A 15,904-nucleotide genomic window follows, 5' to 3' on the forward strand; every position below is an offset into this window, starting at 1 on the left:
AGCCAATTGACATTTTAACAGATGACCGGTTGCGTTTCCTCGGAAAGCCCAAAAGTACACACAGCGACGTGGAGACTTACAAAAAACACACACCGGCTCTCACACTCTTGACAAATAGTCCGGAGAAGAACGATTAACACACCACGAAATGTAGGCTCACACGTTTCTCAGCAAGAAATAAAAACACTTGATTCACAATTAAATGTGGAAAGAAAGTTTCCTCTCTTATTTTCTTTTTGTTGCTTTGTGAATTACAACAAGTTCAATTATTCCCATCATACTTTTTTGAAACAAGATTTCCAGTGTGTGTGAAGGAAAAAGAAATTACATAAGTCAATCGTGACTTAAACGTTTTTAACAGCGTGTATGGCTGTAAAGCATCAGCGACCATGTTTGGGCGGCGAAAATATGTTTACACGTTTCATTTAATTCACCCTAAACTACTTAAGTCACACAAAAACAGAGATTTAAAGGAACAGAGACACTTATTCTCACTTTCTTTAAGTGAATTTAGTTGTTGTCATTGGTGATATTTCTGTTTTTATTAAGAATAACATTACTGTTATTGTCAGATGTGTCCTCAAAACCTAGAGTTAAATAATAATTACACAATTTTGTATACTTTTGGGGCTTTTTTTCCTTTTAAATAATTCATCACACAGCGTGACGTACTGAGTCACATAACCAGTTCAACGCGAGAAATCATTACATGACACGCTTGGACACTGAGAACTTTCCGTCTTGTACTTCTAATTTATAATTAATATTTCTGCCACATTGGACCGTAAACAAACTGTTGCATTTCACGCGAATGACAACTGTCACGCGTCTAAAAATGTCTCTAATGGAAAGGTGTTTCTTAATATTTCAGAAATGTGTATTTTATTTCTCCAAAAAAAAAAAAAAGGTTTTATGGCAGAATATATAGTTGAGATAATCTAGAGCAACTCATGGCACTGACCAAGTCCTTATATGTGGATTCATTTTCATGTTGATATTGTGACATAAAAAAGATGCCAGTGTTTAAGATGTGATAACTTAAGAGTTAAAAAATGTATATCCATTCGACCGAAGCGCCTGGAGCTCAGTGGTCTTCGTCTTCATTTCCCTCCAAAAGGGAAGCACTTACAGTGTAGACAGATGACTATATGCACTCTGGAAGTACTTGCGATGTTTACCCGAAGTACTCACCGCGAAATACTTCTGGATCACATCAGTTGTTATTCTTTAAACGTCTGCCACAAACAAACGTAAAGTATAACTTTTGATTTGAATGTTTAAAGTGTCTTTTTGGTTGAAGACGAAGACCACTGTCGCTATATTAAAATGAACAAACATTTTTTGTCTATAACTCTGAAAAGGAATGAATTACTCTGAAAATAATCCCAACTCTTATTTGAAATAAGGATGAGTAGAAAATGAGTTAAATTAGAATTTAAGGTGACCTATCACTTTAAGATGAGTGAAACCCTTAAAGAATAAAGAGACTGTATCATAATCAGACTTTCTCTTTGGTAAATAAACATTTGGTTTTTCCCCCAGAGATTTTGACATTCGTGATTGAGTTTGACATCGTTGATTTAGAGCAATAACTCAATAGAAACAGCGACTTGTTTGTTCACGAGGCTATAAAATCTAAAGCAGAATTATCTAAACCTCCAACACATCTGTTTATAGTGCGTCACTTCATTAACTTAACAACATGGATGGATGGAAAAGAGGTGTCGTGAAGGTGGCAGAAGCATTCAAAGGTTTAAGACGCAAACACAGAACAACACAGCATTAGCCACCATTTAGCAGCGGTGAGGTTGAGATGTGTGTTTCCTGTGTGTTCGTCTCCTGCTGCAGGGGGGAGTCAAGGTGACAGAGGCGGGAGTTTTTGCCTCCATGTCTGGAATACCGATGGCCGTTACAGCCCTCTTCGGAGGGCTTCTGGGTCAATGATGACCACTCTCTCACACTCACACATTTTTCATGCTCCGGTGTAGATAAATGATCACAGCAGCGCAGATGAGCGGTGACTTGCTCTGTATGCAGAGTTGAACATGGCCTCATAGATCAGAGGGTTGGGAGGGAAGGACGGGGCGAAGGAGACAAGTGTGTGACGGATGAGTGACACGCCGAGAAATAGTGGTGAGACTTAAGACCGTCAAGACTTCACGATGGACCGTCAAGTGTATATAAACGTTATTAAAACGTCATTGAGGACTGTTTTGGAGCTGTGACGCTCATGATTCACCACTAAAGTTAAACAGTATTTGAATGGTTGTATGACTTAGTGTGTCCTGCAACAGACTGGTGTCCTGTCCAGGGTGTCCCCTGCCTCTTGCTTGAATAAAACTGGGATAAGATCCTGCGATCCCCTTATGGGAATAAGAGGTAGAAGATGGATGGATTATTGGACGATAAATCGTTTTAATGTGGCCTGTGGGATGGTTGGCTCCAATCAAAAATGTGAATTCATTTTTATATTCTGACCTATAAAAATGGAAGTGTTTAGTATAAGATAAGATGTCAACAATTAGACAGATATTTCCTATACCAGTTAATTACAGGTAATTACAGTGGCCCCTCATTTATCGCAGGGGATACGTTTTAAGGCCATAAAACCCCCTAAACCACACACTTTTAAACACTTTTCTCAGACAGGCATTAACATTTTTCTCACAGTTCTATCTTATTTAAACACTCAAACTTTTGCAGATTTAAAAAAAACCAAGTACAATATTTGGAAATTAAACCAGTTTTCAAGCCAAACAAATTCAATTTGAATAATCAATCTACGAGGTTTGACACGTAAGAAATGATTACCAGTAACTCTCTGTTAAAAACGAAGTTCCCAAAATTTCTGCTCGTTTCCTAGGCGTCGGTAACTCGCCGTCCAGATCGTTTTATATGAAACTTGTGACAGGATTCGTCAGAGTAACAACAACTTCTTTCTTTTCGCTTGACTTGTTTATTTTTTCGAAGCAGGACCAACGGCCCCGACTTCGCCACATCCGCAACTCACAATACCACCATATTAAGAGGGAACACAGGCGGGTAACATCATGCGTATTTTGTAACATCTTTTTCCTATGAAGGCCTTGGTGCCTCATTTTTTTCCAACTGCAGAACACAGTTATGGGTAAATGTTTATGTAAATCTGGCTGAATGCATTCTGTACTCCCTTAGCCAATCAGGACGCAGGACACAATGCGCATTCATACTGTACACTGTGAAAAAAGCATGCAAAATTGCACTAGAACAGAGGGACCACTGTAGCTCGAAGAGAGTTTGATAGTAGGACAAACGGAGATAATTACGATATATTAAACCTCCAGGAATAAAAAAACAATATCGCAATCAGACTCAACTGTCACGGTCAATAATTATACATTAGGTTCAGCCCGCAGCTAAGATGGCTAAAAGATTCTGGCCTCTTGTGTGATAGAGTTTGATACCTCTTGTGTAAACACTATCATCTCAAATCCTCGCCAGTATCACGTCAACATAAAAGTTTGCATTAAGGTAAACAGCAACATGTACATTGTATGAGCGGCTCGAGACTAAATAATATCTCGCTTTATTGATTTTTCTTCTCGACTCTTTAGGAAAATAAAACGTTGCCGTGAAAGACTTTTAAAAAGAGTGTTTGAAGGAAAAAAGAGGAGCGTTAAAAAGCGGGGGTGTTCGAGCGATGGTGGAAGGAGACCAGATACATACCAAACGCACACAGGAGCATTCAAGCACACCCTCGCCTGCGCACACAAAGTTAATTAAGGAGGGGTGTAGGGGTTGGTGCAGGGGGCATAAGGTGCAGGAATTCATTAGAGCTCTGCCCCCTCCTTCAGCGGGCAGCCCAGCAGCCACAGGAGTCAATCAATAACATGGATCTGCTGTTGGCCGAGCCAGCGCACACGCTTCCACACATACATGGAGACAAAAGGAAGAGGAGGAAGCAATGGAAGGGAGAGGAGAAAAAAAAAAAAAAGAGCGTAAGGAGACGGTCACCTCTGACCCGCCATCTCCCTCTTCTCATCTATCCAACGCATGACCCTTGACCATGTTTTCCCCTGCACCGGACTGGACACTTGCATGTAGCAGACGGAAGATTTCAATCCCACATTTAAACCGACACACGAGACCGTCCCGCCAACAAACTGACGGATTTATTCACATTACCAAGACCAGAGCGGGAAATATTAGAAATTAGTATTCAGCCGACCACAAACAGGCTTCCGCGGCAAATAATCGGAATACACTACATAATCCTCCTTCATTTATGTAAGCTTTATCAGGCCCTGCGTAGATGGTGTGTTACTTAAATCTCATCCTGTTCCGACAGATAAAATCATTAACCACACCAGAAACAGTGGCACCTAATCCGTTGCATGCAGCTTATGGATTTCATCATATGAATGCCGGTTTTTCCTCAGAGGATTTGTGGTCACACACACACACACACACGCGGTTGTGTCTTTAAGAGGCAATAGGTTTAGCTGGAGTTTTAGACACACAGTGGTTGCATCATTCAGTCGCACAAATATGCCGATTTCCATTGACACGGCCATATTCCTTTCATCTGCATGACCGGATTCCAGAAAGAACAAATGTATTATATCCCCGCTTGTTTCCCTGAGCGGTGGGCTCTGCGATGCAGTGGGAATTTTCATTTCCCCCCCCCTGTCCTAAAAGAGTCCGAATAATTTAGATTTCTGCTTTCTGAAGAGATCCTCCGTTTAATTTGGTTGCCATGGTAGCCGGGCACCCTTGGCTTCAACATTTATGCTAAATAAAACCCCCTTTAAAATCAAAAACAAACGTGTGAAATTGGTTGAATCCTTTGTTCACATGCAAAGCAAAATGAAATTTCTTTTACCGGTTAATTTTTGCTAAGGAAAGTAGAGGTTGTTGTACTTTTTCTGCAAAAAAATCACCGCAGCGCTTTCAAACATGTCATCATGTGTCGGAAGGAATTTAACGTGCATTAAGGGAGATGGTCAAGAGATGCTTAAATGTTGGAGGAGGAGGCACGAGAGCGATGGCTCCGGCGGGTGGAGAGGAAAAAGGGTTCACGCGGGGTCAACTCGCAAAGTTTGAAGGCTGAAATTGACAGGCTGTTTAATGCCAGGCGTCGCAAATGTCAAGTGACAACACTTGAAAATGGTATTATTGAAACTTTCATGGTGATTCAAAAAAGAAAAAGGAAACGGTATTTCACATTGAAATCTCAACAGCTGTTGACAGCATCAGTCAGGTTTTTAGATAAACCTATAATGACTTCAGTGGTCCGGTTCAGGGTGCACAGGGTATCACGAAGCCGTGGATGACGCGGGTTGTTAACACCTGATCCAGATGCAGAGAGCGCAGCGTGAACATGCTCCACAGCTGGATCTGGCAGCGCTTGGCTTCAGGGCAGAGTGAACTGTTATCTGCTTACTTTGCATCACTCGGATTCTGACCCGTAACTGAAGGACAGATTGTTCCTCTTGAGTTGTTTGCTGGAGGATATTACAAACTTGGTTCAAACAAGTCAAACTCCAGTAAGGAAGGGGCCAAAATGTTTTACTTGGAACAAGATAGAGGCCAAGGAGCTCGACCAGGATCCCCTGTTAGTCTATATTTCAACTACTAATGTTCATTTTGGAACTTACTCTGTACTAAGTTGAACTCCCCAAAAATATATATTTAATCACTGACAGCTAATTGAACTTAGTATTTGTCGTAAGGTTTCTAGTTTCTAGTTTAGAGTAAAACTAAAATGTACAAGTTGTTCAAAGCTCTCGGGCCACAACCCTGTGGGTTAGAACAAGTGTGACCACCCGTATAACAGTATTTCTGCACTATACAGCACACTGGATTATAAGGTGCACTGTCACTGAACGGTCTTTTTTCTAACTTTTATTCCATATTTAAAGCGCAACAGATTACAAAGCGGATCAAACGAAACATTAAAAAAACAGATAAGTCAGTCAGTCAAACTTAAAAAAAAAACACAATAACTTTCATTTGTAACAAGTAAAATAAAATTGAAATTGATGCCGATTTGCACGGCAGGAACAAAACCTGTGAGTTGTTGAATAAAGCTAACAACACTCATTATAACGCCGTCTACTTCTTGAGTCCCTCACATAACAACTGCGTACATTACTGCATATTTTACTCCGCAGCACTCCTGACTACAGTTAGCTGTGCTGCTCCAAGCATTGCAGCTGTGTGGTCCAGCAAAGTCATATTAAAACATTTTGACTGAGCGTGTTGAGCACCTTGTATGACATAAAAAAGCATCTGCGTCAGTAAACACAGCTCAAATTAATCCATATATAAAGTGCGCCGGATTATAAGGGGCACTGTCGTTCAAAAATATAAGTGCGCCTTATAGTCCGGAAAATACGTTATTTAAAAAAACGAGCCAGCGCCAGTGACTTCACACCAAGAGTTTTCTGATTCCGAACTAAAAGCATCAATACCTCTATCCAATTAACCACAGAAAGTGACAACTTATTTCCTGACAAAATGGAATATATATTTTGGGAACTAGCTTTGACACTTTTGGCAGCTGCACTTTGTGTTGTTTCAATTAAATCATGAACTTGTCTTAAAAACCTGAAAGAAGCCTTACGATTTTTTAATTATTTTGTATTTCACATTCAGATCCTAATGCAAGTTGTCCACTATTTAATCCTCAACTAAAAATATTCTTCTAACAAGATTTGCCTCCTTCTTCAAAAACAAAAATATTGTTTCAAATGCTGTACAGTTTGAGGTATAAGGGCACCACACATAAAAAGTATTATTAAAATAATTAAATCATTATTAATTTGCAATAGTCTGCAGCTAAGACTGAGCTCAGCATGATGCGTCTTCAAAGGGACATTTTTGGAAGAATCAATTTAATAGTTAAAAAATAGATTAAGAAAAATGAAAAAATGATTTTATTAAAAGTAAAAAATGTTTGATTTGAGACCAAGCTGCTTTGTTGTTGATTAAGTTTAGGACACAAACACTGAACATATATTTCTGATGGTTAGAAAGTATTTTCTTTGACTCTCTTATCCTGTTGATATTATTAATAATAATAGAAAATTAAGATGTTTCTCTCAGAGATTTTAATAACTTGAATAAAAAAATCTTCACATATTTATGATTATACCTTGAGAAAACTAGTCAAAATAAAATTACTATTCAAATTAATTTTTTTACCTTGTTTACCGTCGCAAAAATTCTAATTTCTCTTAATATTGGTTGTTCGGTATATTTTCCTTTTTTAAAATTTTTAACCAAAAATGTCTTACTCCACTTTCAGAGCCATCATACACAAGAAAATAAACAAAGGAAAAACCACACTTATGCATGAGCTAAAAACAAATTTGGCAAGTAGGACGTTTTTCGACTAAAAGGAAGCGGACAGTAGAGGAGACTGTAGTGTGTGAGTGACAGAGAAAAGGAAGACGAGGGCATCTCTCCTTCAAGTCAGCTCAGCGGGATGTTGAACCAGACAAGTTTAAGAGAACACTTCTTCTCAGCGGCCTTGTGTTCGCATCACGACAATGGCTTTCCAGCCCGGAATGTATGCACGGGCGTTTGACTCTTGTAAGCCGCTCTGCACGCTGCCACGTGTGATTAGTGTTTGTCCTCGACTGGACAAAAGTGAGGCGAAGGTGGAACTTGCCTTCTCAGCACGCCAGAGTATAAAAGGGTAAAAAAGTAATTTCAGCCAAAGAAGAGGGAGTACGGCACTAAAACAGTTCAAGAATTCGGAGGCAATTTAAAAAGCAGTGTGGGAGAGGGGAATGAAAAAAATGCCGGGTTAAAAAGGAGGGAGGATGGAAAGTACAAGAGGCTGTTGTTGTCTCTCCCTGCTTCTTCACTCCCTTTTGCTCTCGCTCGCTCTTGTTGTTTTTAGGGACCGGCCTGGGCCACAACCTTTCTGAGAGTGATGGAGACGGGTGAGCGGTGAAGGGGTGTGCGTGTGGATGGGGAGGCCAAGGATAAATCAAGCAGGGCCTGAAGGCTTATAAGGAGGGAGGGACAGGGAGATGAGGGTGGTAGAGGACAGCGAAGAGAGAGAGAGAGAGAGATGGTGGTAGTACTGCTGGGGGCTCCAGGAAACAAGAGTGTGGGTGGAGGGGAGGAGAGAAGAGAAGAAGAGTGCGGTAACTGTAAGAGTGTTGGGGTGAGAGGTGGACAGTGGGGTGACCGAGTGTGGGTGGGTGAAGGGGGGAGAGAAGGAAAGAGAGAGGGAGGTTATAGAGGCAGTGGGAGGCAGGGTGAGTGGTGGGTGTGAATGAGAAAATGAGCGAGGCCATGCTTAGCTGGATAAATTGGAGAAAAAAAACAAAAAAAAACAAATAAGTTTTCATCCGGCGTTATTGAAACTTTTTACTTTCAATGTTGCAAAATCGTTAATGAGTTTCAAACTCTCAGTCGGAGTCACATTCGCCGAGAAAAACGGCCGGGGCTCGCATGGAAACTTCCATTTATTCCAGTGCTGCCGGTCCAAATGACGAAATCTATATATTCTATTACAAAGTCTGTTGGGACACATTAAAAAAACCCAGTTTGTTTCAAAACACAACCTGAGAAGGGCACTGTATTCAAAGTCTTCGGCCAACAACCTGTAGAAACTGTGACGGCATTACAGTTTTGTAATAGAACATCTATTATTATTGACCTTCTTAAAAGTGCCAAAATGCACTGCAGCAGTTTAAGCATGGCATTAAAGCCAACGTTTTAAATAGATGTTTCATTTACTAGACTCTTAGCTGGTTGAATTTGAGTAGAAAGTAAAACTTTATGATGATATTGTGTCAGAATATGACATTTCTTCAGAATGTTATTAAAAGTTAACAGAAAATTATACCGTTTCCTGATGGAACAAAATGATTTTTCCATGCGGTAAATAAATTGTTGAAAATTGCTAATTGACAATCAGCAGCTAAACACTGTTTACAGTATATTATGAATGTCTATTCTAGTTATTCTCTGTGTTGTCAGTTAGCATGTTGGCGTGCAGTAATGATTCTATAATAGCATCCATAATTGAACAGACGCATTGAACGTGAATCTTGAAATAGAAAGTATGGTTTTTAAGAGTTCAACAGGTATATTGTCTATAAAAGACAACGTATGCATCTGACTAAAGGATGCGTAACGGTTTGGACTATCATATCATCTAACAAATAAAAAAAAGGAATTTGACATCCGTTTTTTATTTCAATAAAAATCATTTTCAAAATAAAATCTCCATTGCTTCACGAGGGCAGGTGTTGTATCCGTGGCGACTGTGAGCTGATGGTAACGTACTTTATTTTGCTCATGACAAGTGGGTTTCTCTTAGATTGAAACAGGAAACTCCTTGAAAGTGCCTTCAAATTAGCTGCGTCGTACTCGCCATCAGAGTGAGCAAGTGACTGAGCGATAGAGGGTAGGAAAAGAGGGAGCGGGTAAGTGTGTGTGGGGGATGGAGGATTGCAGGGCTCAAGGTAATCTCGGGAGTTAATGCAGCTTAGAGGGACTGCGAGTGGGAGGGAGGTAGAGAGAGAGAGGGAGTGATGGCAGAGGGAGGAAGAGAATATAAAAATAATAGGGTCAGCAGGGAAAGGGGGAGAGAAATAAATGAAGATGTATCAGAAACAAAGCTGTAGCAACTCAGAAGTGGACAGGGGGGGGGGGTGAAAGAAAAAGTACATGGAGTGGAAAAGCTTAAGAGATAGGAGAGTAGGGAGAGAGTGAGATAAAGAGTCGACTAATGAAAGGTAGGGTGAAGCAAAGTGAGTTGGCGGGCAGAGAGAGAGAGAGAACGCGGGGGAGAGGTCTGCATGGGGAAAGAATGCCGGGTGGGGAAGAAGAAAAAAAGCAGACATGCAGGTCTTTGTCCTGAACGAGATGGAGAGATTTGAGACAGGTTAGTTTCCGGCGTACTGTAGCCCCTACAATCCCAGGTCCGGCGTAAGTCCAGCGCCCGGTTGCCTTTTGAAAAGGGTGAGGTGGGAGAACGGGAGAGCTGGAGTGGAGGGATAATGGAAAGTGTGGGAGGGAAAAAAAACGACAGGCTCTGGGTGGGGATGCTGTACGCGGAGCCAGTGGGTACTAGTGTGTGGGTTCGCAACACAATGGCCGGCTCACAGCTCCGGGCGGCTAATGAGCGAGAATTACTGGACTCCAGACATTAATTTAAGATGAGTTGAACCACCAAAGCAAAGTTGGCCCAAATCGTTTTCTTCCAGCAGGGAGGCAGCCTAATAAACCAGTGCTAGGATTGAACATTGACACACCTCATGTTGTCAATGTTTACTGGGATGGCAAATAATTCTTCGAAATCTGAAGTCAACAACTCAACACAGACCAACACAAGTATTTTTCCGCTTTTTTTTACATGTATTTATTCTTGAATCCGAGTAATGGCCTGCATTAGTGTACTTGTCAAGGATAAGTACACAACAGGGCTTTCAAGGGGTGTCTGATGTGAAACAAGTGATCAGCTCGGTCTGAAACAATGAGATTCCAATCAAAGCACCAGTGAACAATCGCCAGCACCGGCTTTTTTTTTTTTTTTTTTTTTCCTCCTGTGATTGTTCCACGCGAGCACGCCTTCCCGACAGAGCCGTGAGCGGGGGTGTTCAGTCGGTGCACAGAGTGACCAGTGAGGCTGTTGCCCCCTCTTCCCCTCCAGTCTGCTCATCTCTCCCACATCTCATAACATTAAGACTGTGCCTCTGTGTGCTTGTATCCTTGGCAACCTGCCTCTAACAATGGAGAGAGCTCTGGCCTCAGCATGGGAGGAGGATGGTGCCATGGAGAGGAAAAGCAAGGCCGATGGAGATGGAATACTGGCAGTGAGCGAGGAAGACGGAGAGAGAGAGAGGGAGCGAAGGAACGAGTCGCATTGTTTGTTTCGGGGGAAAACATCTGTGGGTCATAACACGAGGAACATTGGGTTGAAACCCCGGAAGGAAGCGCTGGCTGCCAAACCTATAAGAGCAAGCTAGCTTAATGTTTGTGGATCAACAGAGATTTGTGCCATTCTAGGCACTAGAGTTCAAATTCTATAATCACGGATCAAGGACTTGATAAAGCTGCGGCGACGTTTGAATTGGTGAAAATGTCCATCATAGTTTGTCTTTTAGAGTGTCATTGCACTTCAATAATGATACAAACTCTTCTTTGAAAGTTCTTTAAAGTATAGAAAAAAAAGGAGTCGTGACGAATAGGTCAGTATATTGTTGATAGTACAGTCATAACGGAAATTAATGGAACAGCCGTCTCTGACTCACTGTCCAAAGCATAGTTTGGGAGGCGCAGCTGTGCGAGTCATGACTTAACCCTTTATCTGAATCAAAAGCCGTAAAAACAAACATGTTTCTGGTATCCCTTGTGTTGCCCCTGGGGCAAGCTGAACATTGACTCAGAGGCAACACAAGGGATAGCTGAAACACATTTATTTTTTGGACCACCAAGGGTTAAAAATAAAATAATCGGCACTGAAAAATGACACAATATAGAAGTAAACAGAACTACTTGAAGGCAAATTGTGGCCGTATTGTTGCTTCTAGTCTCCACTGATGTTAGATTAGAACTCAACTGGCATTTAACATGAAATACAAGCTGCATATTTGTCGTCGTACTATATGATAAATTCTAAATTTACCCATCAATTCAAGAATTCGAGCGAGCTCAACCCACGACGATTCGCACCAACACAGGGTTAGAACTATGAGAGACTTGTGCGTCAGAACAGGACTGTGTTCATCTTCTCTTCCCCCACTGCAGCCGCGCTGAGCCATTGAGATTAATTGCTTATGATCAAATCAGCAGAAGCTGCGCAAATTAAAGAGCGCCCCCCCCACCCACCCGCACCCACTCCCCATCCCCATCTCCACCACCCAACCAGTGGACACCGCATATGATGAGTGCAAACGCTTATCCAAGGCTACAAACGTGTCATTTCCTTTTTCCCCCCAGAGAGGAACATGGACCTCGGCTAGGGCTCTAAATGGAGCAAGGGGTCAGCCCAATAGTGCAACCATGCAGAGATGCCCTAAGGAGGACTGGGCGATATCGCACCCGACTCTCAAAAACATCTCACTGCTGTGCCTCTCTCATTAAGAAACCATTAGAGAAAAGGGCAGCATGAGACCCCATGACCTCCCGCTAACCCTTGGGATCATCCCTGTAGTGGATAGTGGTCAACTTTATGGATGTAACTGTAGTTTTCTGGGACACGTTTACAGGTTAAAAAAGTGGAATTGTGTGCAGTGATTTAAGGCTCAGAGTGTGAGGGAAGGAGTGGATGAGATATGTGTGTGATAGCTATGCCGTGACTCCATGAGAAGGGGGTAATTTTGGGAGTGGAGGGGAAGGCAACTCCTTCCTTAGTCGGTCAGAGGAATGTAGAACGGGCGGAGACCGTTGTGTGGGTTTTTTTGGAGTGCAAGTGTGTTTGTGCCAGACAGGAATCCCGAAACCCCCACCAACTCCGGCTCCACTTATCAAGGCCTGAACAGTGGGGCATAAAAGGAGGGGGGGGCCGGAGGTGTGGAGTCTGGGTGTCCTGCCGCTATCGCATCCACCTTTAAGCCCTATCACTGTTTTCTCCCTCACAGCCACACTTGGGCATGTGTCTATACACGTTGAACCTTGAAGCTCGACATCTCAGAGGACAGAACTATGGGAAGGCCAAACAGTCTCCCCGTGAAAAATAACATGAAAGCGAACCAGGGTCATCTAATACCATCTCAATCCGTCTTTATGTTCCAGACTCTCCACTCTGACACGTGGATATGCGAGAGTTGGTGACACTGTTCTTACAACACAAAGACAGATATTTAACTTCAGTGACTATAGAGGTAGAAAAACCCTTTATTGTCCACCATGTTTACCCCCAGTTCTCTTTACAACAATGACCAAACGTATTACCACTGTCCTTCAGTAAACGTATGTCAGGCGTCTTTTTCCCTTTTTGGCGTATTATCCCACTACCTCGGCATGTTTTCCCAGAGAAACATGCTGCAATTATACAAACACGCACGGCAGGAGACAACACCGAACATGTATACAGAGACCACATAATGTCGACAACTGTTTCTCCTAGTGTGAGACGGTAAAGCTGAGATGCACAAGTGATTTTGTTTTGTTAGATTATATGGACATCCGAATCCAAAACAGTTTAGGGATTATTTGAGGGATGTGGGTACCCTTATTGTCAGAGGTCCCAATTTAGATTCAGAGATACAGAGTACACAAAGAAGAAACCCCTGCATGCTACAGTATGAGGGCATTGTGGTAGAGATGAGGGGGATGTAGTAGGCAAGAATAGAGTTGGTTATTGTTCACCATGTTTAAAGCAGCAGGTATGTAACATTGTTTTTTTTAATGATTTTGTTTTGCCTACAATGTAGAATTCTCTAGCTGTTATTTTAATGATGCTCTTTGCTATGCAACTTTGCCTGGACAGTCAGTGAGTGTCAGCATGACTGCCAACCAGCTTTAAAACAGTGGTTGACTTTTCTTACAGGGGTGGAGGGCGGGATATTTCTTTCTATTGTACTTTTTTCCTAAAAATGTCTGTCCTAATGCCTGAAAATCAACAAAAAGATGTTTAAAAAAAACAGTAGTTCATAGACCATTTTGGACTATTTATACAAGTACTGAAATACGTTTTAAGGTTACCAGGAAGATAAAAAAAAAGAAATACATATGCTGTTTGTGGCAACAGCACAATAGAAGTTTCAGTTACATTTTCCAACACTGAGGGTTAATAGATACATTTAAACAACATTTAAACATACGTTTTGTTGCTTTGAAACCTCTTCCTTTTCATTTTAAAATGCAACCTATTGTTAAATATTGCTTGAAGGATAAGTTCACCTCACTCTTTTTCTACTCACCCTTGTATCGACCAAGGGTTGGGATTATTTTAATAGAGTTACTGGCAAAAATGTATGTTCATTTTAATAAGCGACGAGAGCCCTGTGGATGAACTTCCTCCAAAGACACTTAAATAACATCCAAATACCTACTACTGCTCGTCTTTAATGTCAATCTTGTATTGAATAAACAAGTCTGTATTTTATGACTGTTTACGGCAGATGTTTGAAGAATAACAAGTGATATAAACCAGAAGTACTCTGGGTAAATATCGACAACGTTTCCAGAGTGGTTTTCTACTGTCCACACTAGTCACTACTATGAAAATAATCTCAAACCTTAGTCGACATGAGGGTGAGTAGAACATGAGTGTAGTTGGAATTTTAGGTGAACTATCACTTTAATTTACATTAACTGATTTGGATGCAAATGTTTTTGTTGTGCAACTACACACAATAGTTCAGTTTGAATTTGCGTCAATTTCTGTCTCTCTGTAATTTACTGACTTAATAGTTACAAGATACCATTTCTAGATATTATAATACAGTCTCCATGGCTACCTTATGGCAATCCATCAAAAAGACCGCCTCAACCTCCAGGTGGGGAAGGAGATTCTTTTCTTCGAATAAAACATACTAGTGATCGTACTTATTGTCTAGTTTCATCGTAGCCACAGGGGAGAGTCTATAGAAAGGGGGGTTGGACTTTTTGAATTCAAATAGCACAACCTCAATTTTACCCAATTATTCCCTCCAATTACGTCCATCTTCTTTACGTCCGTCTATAAATCGGTTGGTTTCCTTCCCCTTTTACCGTCTCTCCCCATCAAACGTTCAAACCATGCATCCTCCATAACTTCCTTTCCAAACTTCTCCCCATGTCGCTCTAGAAATTCTCATTCCTGGTCATGATCCATGATGGCAGCCATATATTATAGGTATGCATATATTTGAGACTTTTAAACAGGATTCATCACACCGCTATTAAAATTCCTCCTCGTGAGTGTCCAGGCAACAGAGTTATTAATAATGCTGCGCACTGCACCAGCAACACACATATTACAATTTATATTTAAATGAGATATTGCAGAAACATAAACTATCTACAAAATTCATCAAATAACCCCCACCTCTGGGATTAAATAGGGGCAATATGAATCACGCTACACATCTGCAGTAACGTTTCCGTTTACAAGTCATTTAGCAAAGCTTTAAATGCCTCCTGATGAGATCGGAATTCTTAAACATAGTACGAATAACTTTCATGCTCAGGGTGAAGCTGTCGAGAAAAATGACTCACACTTCTTATGTTGATGCAGAACAAGGATGGGCTTCTAGTTCAATTTGAGGGTTGAATGTATCGTGTCCATTACATCTATCAGACGCCATTCGTGCCGTGGACCACCCGACTTAATATAGCACTTTAATGTGAACCCAATCTATCAGAGCCCTCATCATTTAACCATTTTGAATTTGTATCACCTTCTAAATCCGAGCCTGGTGAAGGGATCTAACATAACACTCATTTATTTGAATGTATTTAACAGTCAGGATGTCAACCAGGAGGGTTTAAATTGTGGTCTTTACAGGATATTTTCTAATCTGGAACACATATTTGATTCTGTCCTTTGTCTTTTCTCTGGTTGTAGGATGTTGTCTTAGTAAATTATTGGGGTTGTCATGGAGTTTTACCCTTAGACACTGCTGTGATGTTGTCATCAATTTCCATTAAAAGGTTTATTGGGTCTTGAATTTGTCATGCATTGATACTGTGTGTATCTATTCAGTGTATCTAGTTACACATTCTGTGACATGTGAAGTTTCCTTAGGTTCTGTTGCTGTTGGGCGAGCGATAATAACTAAGATATATATTTAAAACACTTTGCTCAAGCCTGGTGCAGACAGTGACACCGTTTGGGGTCATCGAAATACCCGATAAACTATTTAAAAAATGGAATAAAAATAATAATTGCTGTTGAAGTAAGTAGTTGTACCGTTACCACTGTTTTTCAATGTGTTTCCCCAAGTGCACACACACACACACTGCCGTGGCG

The 15,904-nt window shown here is 41.1% G+C and overlaps 1 protein-coding gene across 2 annotated transcripts in view; it reads right to left on the minus strand.

Annotated features, from left to right (window-relative positions):
• zbtb46 (zinc finger and BTB domain containing 46) overlaps positions 1-15,904 on the minus strand; it is a 55,378-nt gene that overhangs the window by 11,908 nt on the left and 27,566 nt on the right. The gene's annotated exons all lie outside the window — the stretch shown is intronic.

The sequence above is a fragment of the Callionymus lyra genome, chromosome 19 (genome assembly GCF_982586985.1).
Source record: "Callionymus lyra chromosome 19, fCalLyr1.hap1.1, whole genome shotgun sequence".
NCBI lineage: Eukaryota > Metazoa > Chordata > Actinopteri > Syngnathiformes > Callionymidae > Callionymus > Callionymus lyra.